Source organism: Stenella coeruleoalba, assembly GCF_951394435.1.
Source record: "Stenella coeruleoalba genome assembly, chromosome: 13".
NCBI classification, from domain to species: Eukaryota; Metazoa; Chordata; class Mammalia; order Artiodactyla; family Delphinidae; genus Stenella; species Stenella coeruleoalba.
The window spans coordinates 43,007,198-43,028,927 of NC_137159.1; the positions used below are offsets into that span (position 1 = coordinate 43,007,198).

At 37.7% G+C, this 21,730-nt stretch overlaps 1 long non-coding RNA gene across 3 annotated transcripts in view; it reads left to right on the forward strand.

The window, feature by feature from the left end:
* Positions 1–21,730, forward strand: part of LOC307196118 — a 1,219,527-nt gene that overhangs the window by 1,016,100 nt on the left and 181,697 nt on the right. For all 3 annotated transcript variants that reach the window (XR_013831038.1, XR_013831039.1, XR_013831040.1), the window contains one exon: positions 18,517–18,589. This is a non-coding gene — a long non-coding RNA (uncharacterized lncRNA). The remainder of the gene's footprint in view (positions 1–18,516; positions 18,590–21,730) is intronic.

Genomic DNA, 21,730 nt, shown 5'->3' on the forward strand with positions numbered 1-21,730 from the left:
AGAAAATAGATCTTATTAGAAACATAAGCACATGTAGAAATTGCCAGTCCTTCTGTGCTATTGGAATGTTCTATTCCCAACTCTGACTCTTAAAAATATAAATAAACATTATCTTCTTTTGTTTTATTTTGGTTGAAGAGAAGTTTAGATGTCTTTGTGGAAACTATATGTGGATTCTGAGGGAGAAAAATGTGTACCCATTTGTCTCGCTGGTATTCTGCAGTTTGAAACAGTTTGCAATAATTAAAAAAGAAGGGGAGAAAAAACTAAATTACTATCACTTACTACCTGTTAGGGATTTGTTATTTTTTCAAAAAAATAAACTCTCAACTATATAATCAGAAATTCCCTTCATTCATGAAAAAAATTAAAACAAGATGACTTCTGGAATTTAAAAAAAAATTTAGCTTCCATGTGTCATGTTAATCACGAATGACCTTTCAGAGCCTACAAATATATCAGTGACATTCATACAAACATTTCTCACGAAAGGTCAGGACAGAATTCCTTTTTCTGTTCACTTTTTAATAGAAGGATAATAATTTCTAAGAACCACTATTAGAACTGTTATTTCTAGCAAGATGCATTAAAGAATCACTCAGGTGTTTTCATTTTTAAAGTATATCTGAGTTGGTACAGGAAAGAAGCAAATGTTTTGTGAAATCAGGAGAGAGGTCCATGAGGTAAAGGAAGAAAGAGAGGAAAAGCATGAGTAGGAGTGAGCTTAAGAATGATGGAAAGTGCTGAATCTGCACAGAAAAAGGTCACTATCAGAAAGAGGAGAAATTAGAATTTAATTCAGGTATAGTTCTTGTGTGTGTTCATTGAGCTCCGTATCTGAATAGGCATCATATTCTTTTTAAATTCTTGGATTAATTTTCAGAATTTCAGACTGTATTGTCAGCTGTGAGACACTGGAGGGAAGGGAAAACGGCTTATTCATTCCTCTGTCACAGTATATGGTAATTGTCTGTTGGACATAAGTAAACTGAGATGCCTTTGGCTATTTTTGAGGCATGAAGAATAAGCATGAAGTCATCAAACGTATTTTAAAAAGCCTCCCAAAATAGAGTATGGAAAAATAATAAAGCCAATTTTCAACACTGCCTGGAAGATCACTTATGTCTCAAATGAATAATGTCAGACTGATCTGTTTCCATTTTGTGAAAAAGGAAAAAAATCTTGCTTTTTAATGTGGAAAAAAACTTGTTGAAAGTTTGTTATTATGGACAGAATTCTTTTCTAGACATTTGGGTTTTTATGGAGGAGGGGGAGTGCAGCATATGTGGTGGGAGTAGTATTGGGTGGTGTTATCTAAATGTTATTTTTATAAACTGGTTATGTTTTTTTTTAATCAAAAGCACTAATAATTCAATAGAGAGCATACATATTAAATATGTTGATAACACCAGGTGAAGAAGCCTAAGTTAAGTCCTAGAAAAAAAAAAAAATAAGATATTTAATTGACATTGGCAGAAGTATATAAAGAGGTTATGTTTCAATAGAATAAAGCACAGGGGAGTGAGACTATTTGCCTAAGGAAAAATAGACAAATAAAAAATGAAAACTAATTCCTACAGCCTGGTACAGCAAGAACAGTTTCTATGGAAATAGAACAAAAGGTGAAACATCACAAACACAGAACCTTGTATGCCAAGATAAGTAAAGAGGGTGCAGAAGTCCATTTGACCTGGCATATTAAATACCTTTAAATATCCTTCTTCTCACAGCAGCCAGAGGGATAATATTAAAATCCTCTAATAAATGTCTATGGAACTTAAAGTAACACCTTCACGTCACAGGCTGCCCTACCAAGCCCTGCAAGATCTGGTCCTGCCAGCCTGTCTCATAAACACCTTCACCTTCGTTGCTTATACAGCTCCAGTCTCAACAGCCTCTTGGCTGTTTAGAAAACAAAGTCTTTTCAACTTAGGGCTTTTCCTCTTGATACTTCCTCTCCTTGATAAGCTCTTTATCTAGATTTTTGCTCCTTCTCTGTGTCCTGGTCTGTGTCTAGATGTTACCGTCTTAGAAAACCTTTCCTAACCATGTGTTTGACCACCCTCCCCACTCCTACCCCATCCCACCCCCAGCCGATTACCCTCTTTTATTTTCTTCATTATATGTATCAGTATCTAATGCTATATTAAGTGGTTTATGTAGTTGTTTATGGCTTGAATTTTCCAGTGAAATCTAAGCTCCATAAACACCAAGAACTTTACCGTCTTGTTCTCCTCTCTTTTCCTATCCTTGCGAATGTGATTGACATCATTATAGGACAAAATAAATATTTGTTGAAGGCATAAACATTTGTAAACTAGCCATTTCGAGAAAAAGAAAGCTAAAGAAGAGAAATCTCCCTTCCTGCCATGAAACTATCTCTATGGGTTTTAATGTACTAAAATAACTTCTTGAGGGACGTTAAGGAAACATAATGAACACTGAGTTTATTTAAGGAGGTTTATTAAATGTTAAGGTATAGATTAGGTGCACATTGAAGAAATATACACTGTGCAGTTAGTAAATTGGAAAAAGCTTCTTTTCAGTATCAGGATACCAAGAATTCTAGCTCTCTATTGATTACACTATTTGTTGGAAAATAACATTAAAAAAAAGCATCCCTACACTATTATACCACTGTGAATATGGACATTCTTGGTATGCCAGAATTTGTTAAAGCTAATTTAGTCCAGAATGTATTCTGTTTGAGGGCAAGACTGTACCTTCTACTGGTGGAATCTGCATGAAACTTAGTAAATCTATTCTGTAATTTATTTATGTAAGGATATATGTTTCACTATATTGATTGCTTAAAAATCTAATAAATGTTCCTTAAACAGAATTTATGTTCTGGATTAAAGTAGGTATTACTTGCTGTTGCAACCTTTACTACTAGTAAAAGTGAATATGAGTGACACATCGTAGTTCATTTTAGTATGGTAGTAATTCACACTTCAATTCTCAGTAAGCTTGTATGTAATAACCACCAACGACATTTAAAATAATGAGAGATTCCGTGAAATCATATATAAGAATTATTACTGAAGGGCCTGAAAAGCTTCTCATCCCATCAGTGATGTATAAAGGAGATGTCTGCCTGCCTTTTACAATTTCAAAGTGGAATCTTTTACCTAATGTTTCTTTCATCCTTTTAGGCCTTGCAACCTTCATGCATTTATTTTTCAACTTTTACATGAATATAAACCATCTCTTCCATAATACATGGCTTTGGTACCGTTTGGCTTTAGCTTATTTTGTTCTTTCTTTTTTTCTTTTCTTTCTTTTCTTTTTTTTTTTTTTTTCTAATGGCAAAGTACCTTCAAAAACAGCAAGCATGCCTTGATTATTTCCAGCTATCCATGCAGATTTCTCTGGTCACACACTGAGAAAACCCCATAGTTACAGGATATTTATGATAGCAGCACTGCTATTTCAGGGAATTACATTATAGTTCACACTAAAAATAAAAGGGCAACACATTTTACATGCTGGTAGCTGGTTTCCCTTGATACACACAGTTGCTTTTTCTATAGAATTAAATTTATCCTTCACCATCTGCTCTTCAAGTATTCCAGAAAATACAATATTGCATCTGAATTCCCCTGAAAATAAGTTATTCTTCCTCCCTACAGACTTCCTTGTCAGATTCATAGTCTTACCTGCAAACAAATGCCCAATATTTGGGGAGCTCCACTAATTTTGTACTTCAGTTTAGAGATAACTTGGGAGAGCATTGTCAGTCACTCCCGTAATATATGGGTGTGATTGACGAGATGACAGAGGCATTTTTTTTTTAACATCTTTATTGGAGTATCATTGCTTTACAGTGGTGTGTTAATTTCTGCTTTATAACAAAGTGAATCAGCTGTACATATACATATATCCCCATATTTCTTCCCTTTTGCATCTTCCTCCCTCCCACCCTCCCTAACCCACCCCTCTAGGTGGTCACAAAGCACCAAGCAGATCTCCCTTTACTATGGGGCTGCTTTTCTCTAGCTATCTGTTTTACATTTGGTAGTGTATATATGTCCATGCCAATCTCTCACTTTGTCCCAGATTACCCTTCCCCCTCCCCGTGTCGTCAAGTCCATTCTCTACTAGGTCTGCTTTTTTATTCCCATCCTGTGCCTAGGTTCTTCATGACCTTTTTTTTTTTTTTAGATTCCGTATATATGTGTTAGCATACGGTATTTGTTTTTCTCTTTCTGACTTACTTCACACCTTATGACAGTCTCTAGGTCTATCCACCTCACTACAGATAACTCAATTTCGTTTCTTTTTATGGCTGAGTAATATTCCATTGTATATATGTGCCACATCCTCTTTATCCATTCATCTGTTGATGGACACTTAGGTTGCTTCCATGTCCTGACTATTGTAAATAGAGCTGCAATGAACATTGTGGAACATGACACTTTTTGAATTATGGTTTTCTCAGGGTATATGCCCAGTAGTGGGATTGCTGGGTCATATGGTAGTTCTATTTTTAGTTTTTAAAGGAACCTCCATACTGTTCTCCATAGTGGCTGTATCAATTGACATTCCCACCAACACTGCAAGAGGGTTCCCTTTTCTCCAGACCCTCTCCAGCATTTATTGTTTCTAGATTTTTTGATGATGGCCATTCTGATTGGTGTGAGATGATATCTCATTGTAGTTTTGATTTGCATTTCTCAAATGATTAGTGATGTTGAGCATCCTTTCATGTGTTTGTTGGCAATCCATATATCTTTGTTGGAGAAATGTCTATTTAGGTCTTCTGCCCATTTTTGGATTGGGTTCTTTGTGTTTTTGATATTGAGCTGCATGAGCTGCTTGTAAATTTTGGATATTAATCCTTTGTCAGTTGCTTCATTTGCAAATATTTTCTCGCATTCTGAGGGTTGTCTTTTCATCTTGTTTATGGTTTCCTTTGCTGTGCAAAAGCTTTTAAGTTTTATTAGGTCCCATTTGTTTTTATTTCCATTTCTCTAGGAGGTGGGTCAAAAAGGATCTTGCTGTGATTTATGTCATAGAGTGTTCTGCCGATGTTTTTCTCTAAGATTTTCATAGTGTCTAGGATTACATTTAGGCCTTTAATCCATTTTGAATTTATTTTTGTGTATGGTGTTAGGGAGTGTTCTAATTTCATTCTTTTACATGTAGCTATCCAGTTTTCCCAGCAACACTTATTGAACAGACTGTCTTTTCTCCATGGTATATCCTTGCCTCCTTTATCAAAGAAAAGGTGACCATATGTGTGTGGGTCTCTGGGCTTTATATCCTGTTCCATTGATCTCTATTTCTGTTTTTGTGCCAGTCCCATGCTGTCTTGATTACTGTACCTTTGTAGTATAGTCTTAAGTCAGGGATTCTGATTCCTTCAGCTCCATTTTTTCCCCTCAAGATTGCTTTGGCTATTTGGGGTCTTTTGTGTCCCTATACAAATTTTAAGACATTTTGTTCTAGTTCTGTAAAAAAAAAAAAAACACTGTCATTGGTAATTTGATAGGGCTTGCATTGATTCTGTAGATTGCTTTGGGTAGTAGCGTCATTTTCACAATTTAGATTCTTCCAATCCAAGAACATGGTATATCTCTCCATCTATTTGTATCATCTTTAATTTCTTTCATCAGTGTCTTATACTTCTCTGCATACAGGTCTTTTGTCTCCCTAGGTAGGTTTATTCCTAGGTATTTTATTCTTTTTTGTTGCAAAGGTAAATGGGAGTGTTTCCTTAATTTCACTTTCAGATTTTTCATCATTAGTATATAGGAATGCAAGAGATTTCTGTGCATTAATTTTGTTTCCTGCTACTTTACCAAATTACTTGATTAGCACTAGTACTTTTCTGGTAGCATGTTTAGGATTCTCTATATATAGTATCATGTCATCTGCAAACAGTGACAGTTTTACTCCTTCTTTTCTGATTTGGATCCCTTTTATTTCTTTTCTTCTCTGATTGCTGTGGCTAAAATTTCCTAAACTATGTTGAACAATAGTGGTGAGAGTGGTCAACCTTGTCTTGCTCCTGATCTTAGTGGAAATGGTTTCAGTTTTTCACCATTGAGGACGATGTTGGCTGTGGGTTTTTCATATATGGCCTTTATTATGTTAAGTTCCCTCTATGCCTACTTTCTGCAGGGTTTTTATCATAAATAGGTGTTGAATTTTGTTGAAAGCTTTTTCTGCATCTATTGAGATGATCATATGGTTTTTCTCCTTCAATTTGTTAAGATGGTGTATCACAGTGATTGATATGCATATATTGAAGAATCCTTGCATTCCTGGGATAAACGCCACTTGATCATGGTGTACGACCCTTTTACTGTGCTGTTGGATTCTGTTTGCTAGTATTTTGGTGAGGATTTTTGCATCTATGTTCATCAGTGATATTAGCCTATAGTTTTCTTTCTTTGTGATATCTTTGTCTGGTTTTGGCATCAGAGTGATGGTGGCCTCGTAGAATGAGTTTGGGAGTGTTCCTCCCTCTGCTATATTTTGGAAGAGTTTGAGAAGGATATGTATTAACTCTTCTCTAAATGTTTGATAGAATTCGCCTGTGAAGACATCTGATCCTGGGCTTTTGTTTGTTGCAAGACTTTTAATCACACTTTTAATTTCAGTGCTTGTGATTGGTCTGTTTATAGTTTCTATTTCTTCCTGGTTCAGTCTTGGAAGGTTGTGCTTTTTAAGAATTTCTCCATTTCTTCCAGGTTGTCCATTTTATTGACATAGAGTTGTTTGTAGTAATCTCTCACGATCTTTTGTATTTCTGCAGTGTCAGTTATTACTTCACCTTTTTCATTTCTAATTCTGTTGATTTGAGTCTTCTCCCTTTTTTCTTGATGAGTCTGGCTAATGGTGTACCAATTTTGTTTATCTTCTCAAAGAACAAGCTTTTAGTTTTATTGATCTTTGCTATCATTTTCTTTGTTTCTCTTTCATTTATTTCTGCTCTGCTCTTTATGATTTCTTTCCTTCTGCTAACTGGGTTTTGTTTGTTCTTCTTTCTCTAATTGTTTTAGGTGTAAGGTTAGGTTGTTTATATGAAATATTTCTTGTTTCTTAAGGTACGAGTGTATTGCTATAAACTTTCCTCTTAGAACTGCTTTTGCTGCATCCTATAGGTTTTGGGTTGTCGTGTTTTCATTGTCATTTGTTTCTAGGTATTTTTTGATTTCCTCTTTGATTTCTACAGTGATCTCTTGGTTATTAAATAGTGTATTGTTTAGCCTCCATGTGTTTGTATTTTTTACAGATCTTTTCCTGTAATTGATATCTAGTCTCATAGTGTTGTGGTCAGAAAAGATACTTGATAAAATTTCAATTTTCGTAAATTTACTGAGGCTTGATTTGTGACCCAAGATATGATCTATCCTGGAGAATGTTCCATGAGCACTTGAGAAGAAAGTGTATTCTGTTATTTTTGGATGGAATGTCCTATAAATATCAATTAAGTCCATCTTATTTAATATATCATTTAAAACTTGTGTTTCCATGTTTATTTTCATTTTGGATGATCTGTCCATTGGTGCAAGTGGGGAGTTAAAGTCCCCTATTATGAATGTGTTACTGTTGATTTCCCCTTTTATGGCTCTTAGTGTTTGCCTTATGTATTGAGGTACTCCTATGTTGGTGCATAAATATTTACAATTGTTATAGCTTCTTCTTGGATTGATCCCTTGATCATTATGTGGTGTCCTTCTTTGTCTCTTGTAATATTCTTTGTTTTAAAGTTTATTTTGTCTGATATGAGAATTGCTACTCCAGATTTCTTTCGATTTCCACTTGCATGGAATATCTTTTTCCATCCCCTCACTTTCAGTCTGTATGTGTCTCTAGGTCTGAAGTGAGTTTCTTACAGACCGCTTATGTATGGGTCTTGTTTTTGTATCCATTCAGGCAATCTATGTCTTTTGGTTGGAGCATTTATTCCATTTACATTTAAGGTAGTTATCAATATGTGTGTTCCTATTACCATTTTCTTAATTGGTTTGGGTTTGTTATTGTAGGTCTTTTCCTTCTCTTGTGTTTCCTGCCCGGAGAAGTTCCTTTAGCATTTATTGTAAAGCTGGTTTGGTGGTGCTGAATTCTCTTAGCTTTTACTTGTCTCTAAAGGTTTTAATTGCCCTGTCTAATCTGAATGAGATCCTTCCTGGGTAGAGTAATCTTGGTTGTAGGTTTTTCCCTTTCATCACTTTAAATATGTCCTGCTACTCCCTCATGGCTTGCAGAGGTTCTGCTGAAAGATCAGCTGTTAATCTTATGGGGATTCCCTTGTATGTTATTTGTTGTTTTTCCCTTGCTGCTTTTAATATTTTTTCTTTGCATTTAATTTTTGATAGTTTGATTAATATATTTCTTGGCATGTTTCTCCTTGGATTTATCCTGCATGGGACTCTCTGTGCTTGCTGGACTTGGGTGGCTATTTCCTTTCCCATATTAGGGAAGTTTTCAACTATAATCTCTTCAAATATTTTCTCAGTCCCTTTCTTTTTCTCTTCTTCTTCTGGGACCCCTATAATTCCAATGTTGGTGTGTTTAATGTTGTCCCAGCGGTCTCTGAGACTGTCCTCCATTCTTTTCATTTTTTTTTCTTTATTCTGCTCTGCTGTAGTTATTTCCACTATTTTATCTTCCAGGTCACTTATCAGTTCTTCTGCCTCAGTTATTCTGCTATTGATTCCTTCTAGAGAATTTTTAATTTCATATATTGTGTTGTTCATCATGGTTTGTTTGCTCTTTAGTTCTTCTAGCTCCTTGTTAAACATTTCTTGTATTTTCTGCATTCTATTTCTAAGATTTTGGATCATCTTTACTATGATTACTTTGAATTCTTTTTCAGGTGGACTGTCTGTTTCCTCTTCATTTGTTTGGTCTGGTGGGTTTTTATCTTGCTCCTTAATCTGCTGTGTGTTTCTCTGTTTTCTCATTTTGCTTAACTTACTGTGTTTGGGGTCTCCTTTTCGCAGGCTGCAGGTTTGTATTTCCTGGGTTTTTTTTCGTGTCTGACCCCAGTGTATAAGGTTAGTTCAGTGGGTTGTGTAGGCTTCCTGGTGGAGGCGACTGGTGCCTGTGTTCTGGTGGATGAGACTGGATCTTGTCTTTCTGGTGGTCAGGTTCACGTCTGGTGCTGTGTTTTGGGTTGTCTCTGACCGTATTATGATTTTAGGCAGCCTCTGTGCTAATGGTTGGGATTGTGTTCCTGTCTTGCTAGTTGTTTGGCATAGGATGTCCAGCACTGTAGCTTGCTGGTCGTTGAGTGGAGCTGGATCTTGGTGTTGAGATGGAGATCTCTGGGAGATCTTCGCCTTTTGATATTATGTGGAGCTGGGAGGCTGGTGGTCCAATGTCCTGAAGTTGACTCTCCCATGTCAGAAGCACAGGCCTGACACCCAGCCGTAGCACCAAGAGCAAAAAGAGAAAAAGGGAAAAACTATATATATATCGTTGCTCCCAAAGTCCACGTCCTCAGTTTGGGATGATTCATTGTCTGTTCTGGTACTCCACAGATGCAAGGAACATCAAGTTGATTGTGGAGATCTGCTGCCCCTGAGGCTGCTGGGAGAGATTTCCCATTCTCTTCTTTGTTTGCACAGCCCAGGGGTTCAGCTTTGGATTTGGCCCCGCCTCTGCGTGTAATTCTCCTGAGGGCGTCTCTTCCCGCCCAGACAGGACAGGGTTAAAGGAACAGCTGATTCGGGGGCTCTGGTTCACTCAGGCCGGGGGGAGGGAGGGGTATGGGTGCGGGGCGAGTCTGTGGCGGCAGAGGCCGGCGTGATGTTGCACCAGCCTGCGGCGTGCCGTGCGTTCTCCCGGGTAAGTTGTACCTGGGTCATGGGACCCTGGCAGTGGTGGGCTGCACAGGCTCCCGGGAGGGGAGGTGTGGATAGTGACCTGTGCTTGCACACAGGCTTCTTGGTGCCTGCAGCAGCAGCCTTAGCATCTCATGCCCGTCTCTGGGGTCCGCACTGGTAGCCGCAGCTTGTGCCTGTCTCTCGTTTAGGTGGCGCTTTTAATATTCTCTCTTCACACGCCGCCAGATAAGTCTCTTGCCTCTTAGGCAGCTCCAGACTTTTTCCCCGGACTCTCTCCCAGACTCCCTCCCGGCTAGCCATGGTGCACTAACCCCCTGCAGGCTGTGTTCACGCCACCAACACCAGTCCTCTCCTGGCGCTCCGACCAAAGCCCAAGCCTCAGCTCCCAGCCCCGCCCGCCCCGGCGGGTGAGCAGACGAGCCTCTCGGGCTGGTGAGTGCCGGTCGGCCCTGACCCTCAGTGCGGGAATCTCTCTGCTTTGCCCTCCACACCCCTGTGGCTGCGCTCTCCTCCGAGGCTCCGAAGCTTCCCCCTCCGTCATCCACTGTCTCTGCCCGCGAAGGGGCTTCTTGTGTGTGGAAACCTTTCCTCCTTCACAGCTCCCTCCCACTGGTGCAGGTCTGTCCCTATTCTTTTGTCTCTGTTTTTTCTTTTTTCTTTTGCGCTACCCAGGTACGTTGGGAGCTTCTTGCCTTTTGGGAGGTCTGAGCTCTTCTGTCAGCATTCAATAGGTGTTCCTTAGGAGCTGTTCCACATGTAGATGTATTTCTGATGTACTTGTGGGGAGGAAGGTGATCTCTGCATCTCACTCTTCCACCATCTTGAAGCTCCTCTCCATTTTTGTTTTAATGATGGTTTTAAGAAAAAGTTATTGCTGAAGAAGCTATATGGTTTTTGTTTGTTTTTCTTTATTCATTCTTTCAACAAAAATTTATTAAAGTAACTTTTCTTAAAACAGTTTTGGAAAGAATTGTACTAACCCTATTTATACAGAATAAGTCAGAGCTGTATGTTGCCATCATTTAGGGGAGTCTGAAAGGACACTTATACCCTCTCGACCTAATACAGTTTACCAGTACAGGTAGTACAAACTAAAACTTAGGTCCTTTGGTGTCTTTTGGAAGCGTCCTTTAAGAAAAATCCAAACCTGCAAGTAGCCATGTTAATTATTTCTGTGTGACTAATTTCTTAAACAGCAGGGCTTTAGGGAAATCTCGAGGTCCTTGTCTTTGGACAGGAGGAGAAAGGCAGAATTAGGTTCTGAATACTGGGAGGACTTGGCCTTTTATGTAGTCTATAGTCAATAGATATTTGTTGAGTGAATATGAGAGGGTGAATAGAAAACCCTAAAATAAATCTGCCCTATTGTAAAATATTGCCCTGAGCCAGTCTTTTTTCTAGGCTTTCATATTTTGCCTTTGACTTTCAAATTCAACTGAAGTCCTACTTCTCTTCAGCCACTGGATTCTATCTTATAACAGGGAAAGAAGATGCTTCATCCCCATTTGATATTGTTAGTTTCCCAGAGGTCTCAAAGCGTTATCATATCAATCTTGATGTGAACACAACCAAGGAATTCCTTGGCTATAATTAATTAGTCCTAAAACACTCTCACATTAAAAAATTTAACCAGAGGTCCCTGAAAAGTTTGTAGCCACTTAGAAATGGTGCGATTGATGTGTCACAAATTGGTGAATGGCTGAGAAAGTGAAGAATATATGAAAGTTTGTACATGAGCTGATTATCTAGGGATCAGATGAACCTGTTAAACTTCCCTGATTGTTCATTTGTGAAATAGTAAGTTCAGAATTGATGTTGCTGTAGTCACCTTTCTTGCACTGTGACTGATTGCACCTCTCTTCTCTGTGGGCATAGAACAGGCAAGTGTGCAGCACCAGAAGAGATCACGATGCATGAGCTCCCCACCATGACTTTTGGCCTAAACTCATGTGAGAGAGATTCCAAGTGACCCTTATTGTTGACATCACTTCCTTGAAAGTACATCACAGAGAGAATCTTACTTTGCCAAGGGCATTGTTTTAGTTGAGAACAATTGCCATGTTTGGCACTTAGTGTTTTTCTTTTCTTTGCTTGTTTTTGTATAGCAAATTAGGAAAAACACACACACACACACACAATTTCATTTTCACATTATTATTTTTTTAAAGGATCTCTTCAGAATCATATAATTTTAAGGCTGAAAGAGACCTCAAAAGCAATCTAGTTTTTCTCTAATGCATAAATCCCTTTATTTCATCCACTAAAATGATTTATAAGCTCAAACACTTTAAATGACTTGCAACTTACTGCTTCATCAAACATCTTATTCCACTTTAGCAGCTTTGAGTGTGAGAAAGTTTTTTTTTTTTTATATTGAGTTGAAATCCGTACCCCTCACCTGTCTGTAACCTGAACCCATTAGTCCTAATTTTGCTTTCTAGAAGTACACAGAAACAGTAAGCTCTCATTTATTTGGTAACCTCTCACATATTTTAAACTATCTACTGTATACTCACAAGGTCCTTTTAAAATAATGAATCACTCCAAGTTTCTGCAAGCATTTTTTTTTAATTCACAGATATGCAGGTTTTTAAGAAATGGAAGAAATTTTGGAGATCATCTAGTCTATTTTTTTTTTCTACAAAGACATTTCTACAAAATACTTATGCTGGAGATAGTAATAGTAAAAAGTACACAGTAAGATCCTGATCTTTCGTCTCCTTATGCCTGTGATTCTTGAACTTGGGACTCCTCTTCCTAGAGTTATATGAAGGGAGCCCCAGGGTAATCTTACTTTTCCTTAAAGAGTTTATCAAAAGAATCCTCATTTTTATGTTACAAAGAAACATTGACAGAATAAGAATTTTAATATCAACTTGACATGAAATACAAGGTTTCAAATACTTTCAAACTTTCCAGGGGTAGCTGCTATGGACTGAATTATGTCCCCTCAAATTTATATATGTTGAAGCCCTAACATACAATGTGATAGTATTAGTATTCGAAGATGGGGACTTTGTAAGGTAAGTATGTTGTGATGATGTCATGAGAGTGGGCACATTGTACGATTATTTTCCTCATTAGAAGAGACACCAGAACTTTCTTTCTCTCATATTCTCTTCCTCTCTCTCTCTCTCTCTCTCTCTCTCTCTCGCTCTCACTCTTGCTCTCTCTCTCTCTCTCTTACTCTCTCTCTCTCGCTCTCTTTCTCCACCATGTGAGAACAACCAGAAACTGACCATACTGGCACCCTGATCTAGGACTTCAAGCATCCAGAACTATGAGAATATTCATTTCTGTTGTCTATGCCACCCACACTGTGGTATTTATTTTTGGAAGCCTGAGCAGACTAAGATAGCAGCTTTGGTGTAGGCCTGTTCCTCTCAGCCAAAGGCAATTTGTCAATATCTGAACACATTTTTTATTATCACAATTTGGAAATGCTACTGGGATCTATTGGTGAGGGGCCAGGGATGCTGTTAAACATTCTATAATGCACGGGAGGGGTACCCACAACAAAGAATTATCTGGTCCAAATGTCAAGTTGGGGTTGAAAAACTCTGGACTTGGTTACCAGTAGGGTACCATTGGGTAACTTAGTGGAATGTTTATTATTCATCACTATTTGTTATTCATCTTTTAAGTGCAGAATATTAAAAACTGTCATAAGAGGAATGGTTTTTCTAAAATAAAGGACGCTAGATGATTTTTCTCTTTTCACCAGCTCTGGATGAATTTATAATGATCTCCAAGCAGATTTCTTGTTCTTATTTCAACAGGATCTTTGTTGTCCTGTGAAGAATGTTGATTACCTCATATCTCAAATAACCTCAAATAACAGGGCCCTTAATGTTGAGGCTGCATTTCAGATATAGCTTTTATTACTCAGGGTTATTCAGAAGCAGAACCAATAGGCCATGTGTGTGTGTGTGTGTGTGTGTGTGTGTGTGTGTGTGTGTGTCTGTGTCTGTGTGTCTGTGTGTCTGTGTGTGTCTGTGTGTGTAAAGAGATTTATTTTAAAGGAAGTAGCTCATAACAGTTATGGAGGCTGGCAAGTCTAACAAATTATGGAGATCCAGCCAAGAGCTGATGTTGCAGTTCAAGTCTAAAGGCTATCAAGCTGCAGAATTCCTTCTCGCTGAGGTCCAGTCTTTTGTTCTATTCAGGGCTTCGACTGGCTGCCCACATTATGGAGAGCAGTCTGCTTTACTTAAAGCCTACCCATTTTAATGTGAATCTTATCCAAATCACCCTCACAGAATTATCCAGAATAATGTTTGAATAAATATCTGGGCACTGTGGCCCAGCCAAGTTGACACACAAAATTAACCATCACAGTGCTTCTTTCCTAATCATGTTGTGGGTTAAACCCCATATTTTCTCACTCTACACCTCTTTAAAAGTGCATAGAATATTGTTTTAAAGTTATCATATGTAATAGTGAAAAAGTAGTAACTTTAACAAATGTAAGGAAATCTCGTTATATTTATTTATGTATTTTTCATTTTAAGCCTACCTTACTATGAGTTTAATTTGGAGTATTCCAAAATTGAAAGCAATTTATTTGAGTAAATGTAAGAAGCACAGCCCATAAGTAAAAATTGGACTATCTCCTCTGCTTAGAACTGGATGTCCTTCAAATCCAGCTTAGTAAAAATTGGTTTATTCCCTGTGTAAATGAGAAAGAAAATAAACGGTATCAAAACAGTTTCAGAAACTTCCTAGCACCGAGGACATGCCATATTTATGTAACAGTTTAAAAATAATTTACCAGTATAGTCAGAAGTCATATACCAGAGTAATTCCTTTTTAAACACTGGACATCATCTTTTCTTGAACATCACTTTCATAGCATCCAGTCTTGGTGCTGTGCAGTATTTGTTTTGCAAAGTTGCCAAAGTTCTCAGGCATTTCAGTGGATTTTTAATTTTTTAAAACAAATTTGCTTGTTCTCAACTTGCTTCTGTACTTAAGAGAGCCACAGTAGTTTATCTGGAGAAGTCATAAGTATTATTTATTACTCATTTTAGCATTGGAAGTCTTTTTCCATTAACACCATTAGTGTTTGAATAATATGCATAAAGCACCATAGAAATCTAGAAAAATTCTATGAGTGTTTAATGTTTTTTTCAAATAAATTTATTTATTTTTTTTGGCTGCCTTGGGTCTTCATTGCTGTATGCGGGCTTTCTCTAGTTGCAGTGCGTGAGGGGCTCCTCTTGGTTGCAGTGCGTGGGCTTCTCATTGCGGTGGCTTCTCTTGTTGCAGAGCATGGACTCTAGGTGCGCGGGCTTCAGTAGTTGTGGCTCACGGGCTCTAGAGCACAGGCTCAGTAGTTGTGGTGCACGGGCTTAGTTGCTCCACGGCATGTGGGATCTTCCTGGACCAGGGCTCGAACCCGTGTCCCCTGCATTGGCAGGTGGATACTTAAACCAGTGCACCACCAGGGAAGCCTGAGTATTTAATGCTTAATGTGTGTGTGTTGGTATTATGAAATCACTTGTTTACTGCAAGGCATTTGATGTTAAGATAAGACTTTGGTACTGCCCTGCCCTCCTCCCTCTCTCCCTTCCTCCCTCCCACATGTTAGCCCAGAGGTGATATGACTCTCTATACTTTTCTGGGTTCAGGATTTATGTACATCATTTTCCTTTCATGGAAATGTAATCTGTCCTATAAATCACCACAAGGCCTTCAGAATTAACAAATCTGAGGAACAGATCTGTGCTGAAGATAGTCCTCTGTTTGGATACAATGAGTCATCTACAATTCTCTTTTGGTTGTCCTAACTGGGAAAGTTCATATGAATTTTCATTCTATCTTCATGGAATAGAATGGGTTAATTGACCTACGTTCCAGTTTTGTTCAATGAAACATGTCAGGAGAGAGTTTCTGTTCTCACTAACTGTATGGAGAACTGCCTTTTCATAAAGTTTCAAACTGAGAAAAATCTCAAGGATATTTTCGAACTAGACACAAAATTGTCTTTAGTGCTCTATAATTTGAATGAATTTTTAAAAACTAATAAATGGATTCTAATATATTAGTGAAAACCAAGGTAAGTAATTCATCAAATTCTCATGTGGCATTTGCTATGATACTAATTATCATGAGGAAATAGAAGTGATTAAGATATGGGGCTGCTCTCAAGAAACTTACATTCTAGATATCTAGAGAAGATAAGTTCATAAATAATGAGACTTCAAAGCAATATTTGAAACATGGTACAGTAGAGGTAAACTGTATGAACAAAGTTTAGAGAAGGTTGTGATCATTTTTAACTCACATGGGTAGGTCTTGGGGGAATGATGAAAATATTGAGAAATAGGGTAGGTTTGCTCTCAGAGGCACTTGGTCGAGACAGGATGTATTTTCAGGACTACAGCTGCTCCCCTTGAAGGTAGTAACTTTCTCAGGCAGATCTTCACTGACTTATTCAGAATCTACTTGCTCCTTTGTTTGTTGAACAGTTGGACACACCTGACTTCAGGGGTTTCCTAGTCAGGCTAAAGCTTCATTTTGAAAGCATTAATTTTTGACCAGTAATATAAAATGATTTTGTTCTCTAGAGAATAACAAATTCCAGCAGCTTTACAGCCATTTCATTTTATGTGTGTGTGGAGAGGGTCTGTGAGGAGAGGGTAGGGGGTGGGGAACTCAAGGATGTTACAAAGGTGTCGTGTTTTAGAGGTAGAAGTCTGAGATATTTATCAGTCTGAGGAGCAGCTTATGCTTCCAAAGTAGGATCAGCAATAGAGCAACAGGTAAAGCTTTCTGCTTCTCAGAAAAATAAGATTGGCCATTCTTCCATTCTACAAATGCTGCATAGTTTTAGAATGGGAAATAGGGAAATACTAAATTGAAGGATGAGCTGGGAAAAAGATGTGATGTAAATGCTTTGAGGATCCAGAGGGGAGATTGTTTGATCCTAGATCGTTCTGTTATTGTTACAAAAAATTTTTTTGGAAATAATTGTTTTTACTCTTTTTTTTAAATTAGTTTTTATTGCTTTACAATGTTGTGTTTAGTTTCTACCGTACAGCAAAGTGAATCAGCTATACGTATGCATATATCCCCTCTTTTTTGGATTTCCTTCGCATTTAGGTCACCGCAGAGCACTGAGTAGAGTTCTCTGAGCTATACAGTAGTTTCTCATTAGTTATCTATTTAATACACAGCATCATAGTGTATATATGTCAATCCCACTCTCCCAATTCATCCCATCCACCCCCTCCCCCCTTGGTATCCATGCATTTGTTCTCTACGTCTGTGTCTCGTTTTCTGCTTTGCAAATAAGATCATCTGTACCATTTTTCTAGATTCCACATATATATGTTAATGTGCAATATTTGTTTTTCTCTTTCTGACTTACTTCACTCTGTATGACAGTCTCTAGGTCCATCCACGTCTCTAAAAATGACCCAATTTGTTTCCTTTTTATGGTTGAGTAATATTCCATTGTATATATGTACAGCATCTTCTTTATCCATTCCTCTTTTGATGGACATTTAGGTTAGTTCCGTGTCCTGGCTATTGTAAATAGTGCTGCAGTGAACACTGGGGTACATGTGTCTTTTTGAATTATGGTCTTCTTTGGGTATATGCCCAGTAGTGGGATTGCTGGGTCATATGATAGTTATATTTTTAGTTTTTTTAAGGATGGAAATAAATTTACAGAAATTTCACAAAAATAGTTCAGAGCATTCAGGTATATATACCCTTCACCCAGTTTCTTCCAAATGTTAACAACTTACTTAACCACGTTACAAATATTACAATCAGGAAATTAACATTGATACAATATTATTAACTATTAACTAAACATTGATACAACATTATTAACTTAAAAGACCTTATTAGCATTTCACTAATGACATCCCATAAGGCTGTTTTTCTGTTCTAAGATCCAATCAAAAATCCTGCATTGTATTTAGTTGTGTCACCTTAGTCTCCCCGAATCTGTGAAAGTTCTTCAGCCTTTTAATTTCATTAAAATGGAATCATACAATATATACTCTTTTTGTCTGCTTTTGCTCAGCATAAATTTTATATTTATCTGTGTTACTGCAAATAACACTAATTCTTCCCTTTTTAGTTTTGGATATTATTCTATTTTAAGAAAATAGCTCAATTTTTTATATTCATTCTTCTGTTCATGGACATTTGAGTTGTATCCATCTTGGGCCTATTATGAATAGTCTCTACGGACATTCAAATCTAAGTTTGTTTATTTGTTTTTGTCTTTATGGACACAATTTTTAGTTTTCTTAGGAATGGAATTTTGGGGTCATATTGTAGGTGTATGTTTAAAATGACAAGAAACTGCCAAACACCCTGACAAAGTGATTTTACTCTATTTTTACATATTTGCAATCGTATCAGAGTTCCAATTGCTACACTTTTTGCCAACATACATAATTGACAGTCATTTTAAATTTAGCTTTTCTTTCTGATGTGTAATGGTATCACACTGTGGTTTAATTTGCATTTCCCTGATAACTAAAGAGATTATGCATCTTTATGTGCTTTTTGACTATTCATATGTCTTCTTTTGAATTGTCTATTTAATTCTTTGCCCATTTTTATCTTTTTTTTTCAGTTGTAGGAGTCCTTTATATATTCTTGATTCAAGTTCTTTGTCAGATGTATTTTTTCCAAACGTTTTCCTCCCAGTTAGTGATTTACACATTTATGTTCTTGTTTTTTTCTCTAGATCATGTTAAAAATTCAGACTTATTTGGAATCATATAACAGAACTCTACTTGAGCTCTCTGAAGCAAAAGTAGGTGAGTTTGGGGGATTTACTGTAAGAATATAACAATATATCACAAATTAGAAAAGAGATACTATCAGACCTCAGAAAAGAATTAGAACAATAGACTTTATGCCAAATAGAAAATTGTTCTCCCTGTTTCTGTCATCACATTCTATTTTTCAGCCTCCCTCTTCCACTTTTAAGAATCATTGTGATTACCTTGGGCATACCCAGATATTCTAGGTTAACATTTTTTACTTAAAGTTAGCTGGTTACACCCTTAATTCTATCTGCAAACATAATTCCCTTTTGCTGTGTAACGTAACATATTCATATGTTCCAGGAATTAAGATATGGACATCTTTGGGGGAGCCATTATTCTACATATCTCAAATGAATTTCTCTTCTTTAAGACAAGAGTGCTAATAATTAAATGCCTCGAAGTTATGTAATTGACAGTAGTAATATTTGTATTTGGTCTTAATGAATTTTGATACTGCCTTTAGATCAGTGTACATATGAAAATCGAATAGATTCTAGAAGAGTTTTGGTTGATCTTCATGGTACTTTTGAAATCTTATTCCCTGATAAGTTACAAGAGGCCACTAATGAGGACCTATTTCACATACAATGCCTTGAGACATCCTTCATGTGTGAACATGGACTTTTATCATTTTTCTATTTAATTTTGCCATTGAATGAGTTGGAAGACTAATATATTTGTATGATCCATGGTTCCTCAGTTTGTGGCAAATGAGCAGAGTACTGAAGGAATATTAGGGTTTATATAGAAAAGAGGGATTAGGGTGATGATATTTCTAGAAGAGAAAACTCTGCCTGCTCCAGGAAATATGAGTGATTCAGTGTCATTAAGTGTAAGCTATAAACTTAGGCACCCAGAGATGAAGATACAAAGGTAAATAAGGTCTAGATAGGGGTCATAAAAAATAATTTTAATTTTATCCTAAAGTAACTGTGAGTATTAATAATTTTAAACAAGGAAATATTTGACTAGGATTTGTATGGTAGATCGATTTATAAACCCCTTAAATTATATTATTTTTTCTCTTTTTTTCCACCCAAATTTGTGGTGGAGATTTTAAGATGTGGTTGGATACAGGGTATATCTAAGATATAGCCAAAAGCATCCCTCAGTGTCCTGAATGTGGTATGAGAGAAAAAGAAGTGTCAGTGATGATTCCATGGGTTTGGACCTAAGCAATTTGAATACTGAACTTAAAATTCACTGAGTTGAGGAATAGAGAAAACATAGAGAACTGAGATAACTAAGACATTGCTTTTGGTCAGTTTATTAATTAATGCTTTTTAGAAAGAAATCTAAATGCAGATGGTAAGTGGAAGCAAGATATAAGAATCTGGATTTCAAGAGAAAGGTCAAAAATAGAGGCATCTATTTGGGAGTCATCAACATATAGAGAATCTTTAAAACCATGACATCAGATGAAGTATTTAAGAACATGAGTGCAGGGCTTCCCTGGTGGCGCAGTGGTTGAGAGTCCGCCTGCCGATGCAGGGGACACGGATTCGTGCCCCGGTCTGGGAGGATCCCACATGCCGCGGAGCAGCTGGGCCCGTGAGCCATGGCCGCTGAGCCTGTGCGTCCGGAGCCTGTGCTCCGCAACGGGAGAGGCCACAACAGTGAGGCCTGTGTACCGCAAAAAAAAAACAAAAAACAAAGCAAGAACATGAGTGCAGATTAGAAGGACAAGACCCAGAGTTATTATAACATTTAAGGGTTTTGTGGAGAGAATGAAGAACCAGTCAAGAGAATGAGGAGGAACACTTAGTGAGACAGGAGGAAAGCCAGGAGAATGTGATGCCTTGAAATCTAAATGAAGAAAGTGTTTCAAGAAGGAGAACATGATTAAATACGTCAAATGCTGAAGGTAAGTAAAGTAAAATGAGGATTCAGCTGACCAATAGAATTAGTAGCATGAATATCATAGATAACTCTTACAGGAGTCAATTTAATGGAGTGGTATGGATGAAAGCCTATTTAGAGAGGAGTCAAGGCTAAGTGAATTGGTGACAAATCAATTGGTATAGACCAATCCTTAAAAGAATTTTACGTCAAAAGTGTGGTAGATAAAATTCAGAAATCATCCTTGGAACATCTGAGTTCACCCACGCTCAGTGTACATGCCCTGTGTCACCTCTCCTTGAGTGTAGATGTAACTGCATCTGGATTTCACCCCATGATTCGTTTATATTACAAAGGTGAACAAATTTTTGCATTTGCAATTAAGGTACCAAATCAGTTGACTTTGAGATAATCAAAAAGAAAATTATTCAGGTGGCCCTGGCATAATCAAATGAGCTCTAAAAGGGACAAGGCATCTCCAGAAATCAGAGATTCAACGTGTGAGGTCAGTTTGTCTCCCGTCCTTGGAAAAAAAAGCAAACCGCTATGTTCTGAGAGAGTCTGTGAGCTGGAGTCTTATCTAGGAGCTTAGAGGGGCCTCCAGCAAATAGCCAGCAAGAAAACATGGAACTCAGTCCTACAACTCCATGGAAATGAATTCTGACAGGAGCTAGTAAGCTTAGAAGAGGATCCCTATGGACCCCTCATTTGAAATCACAGTCTCAGCTGACTTTTTTTTTTTGTGGTACGCGGGCCTCTCAGTGTTGTGGCCTCTGCCGCTGCGGAGCACAGGCTCTGGACGCGCAGGCTCAGCGGCCATGGCTCACGGGCCCAGCCGCTCCGCGGCATGTGGGATCTTCCCGGACCGGGGCATGAACCCACGTCCCCTGCATCAGCAGGCGGACTCTCAACCACTGCACCACCAGGGAAGCCCCCCAGCTGACTTCTTGATTCAACCCACTGAGCGCCTGAGTAGAGAACCCAGCTAACCTATGCTTGACTCCTGACCCATAGAAATTGTGAGATAATTATTTGTCTTGTTTTACACCACTAAGTTTATGGTATTTTAAGGCACACTTTTAAAATAGGCAATTATGTTTTAACAGACAATTAATACAAAAGGAGTTCAGGAAAATAAAGCATTAGCTAAAGGAGATGTAGAGGTCATGAGGGCTTTTCTTTTTAAGATGTCTGTATGCTGATGGGAAAAAATGATGCAGGAAAAAAATGATTGGATATAGTGCATGAATGGATGAGTTGGCTTTACATGGACAACTTATACAGTAGCAG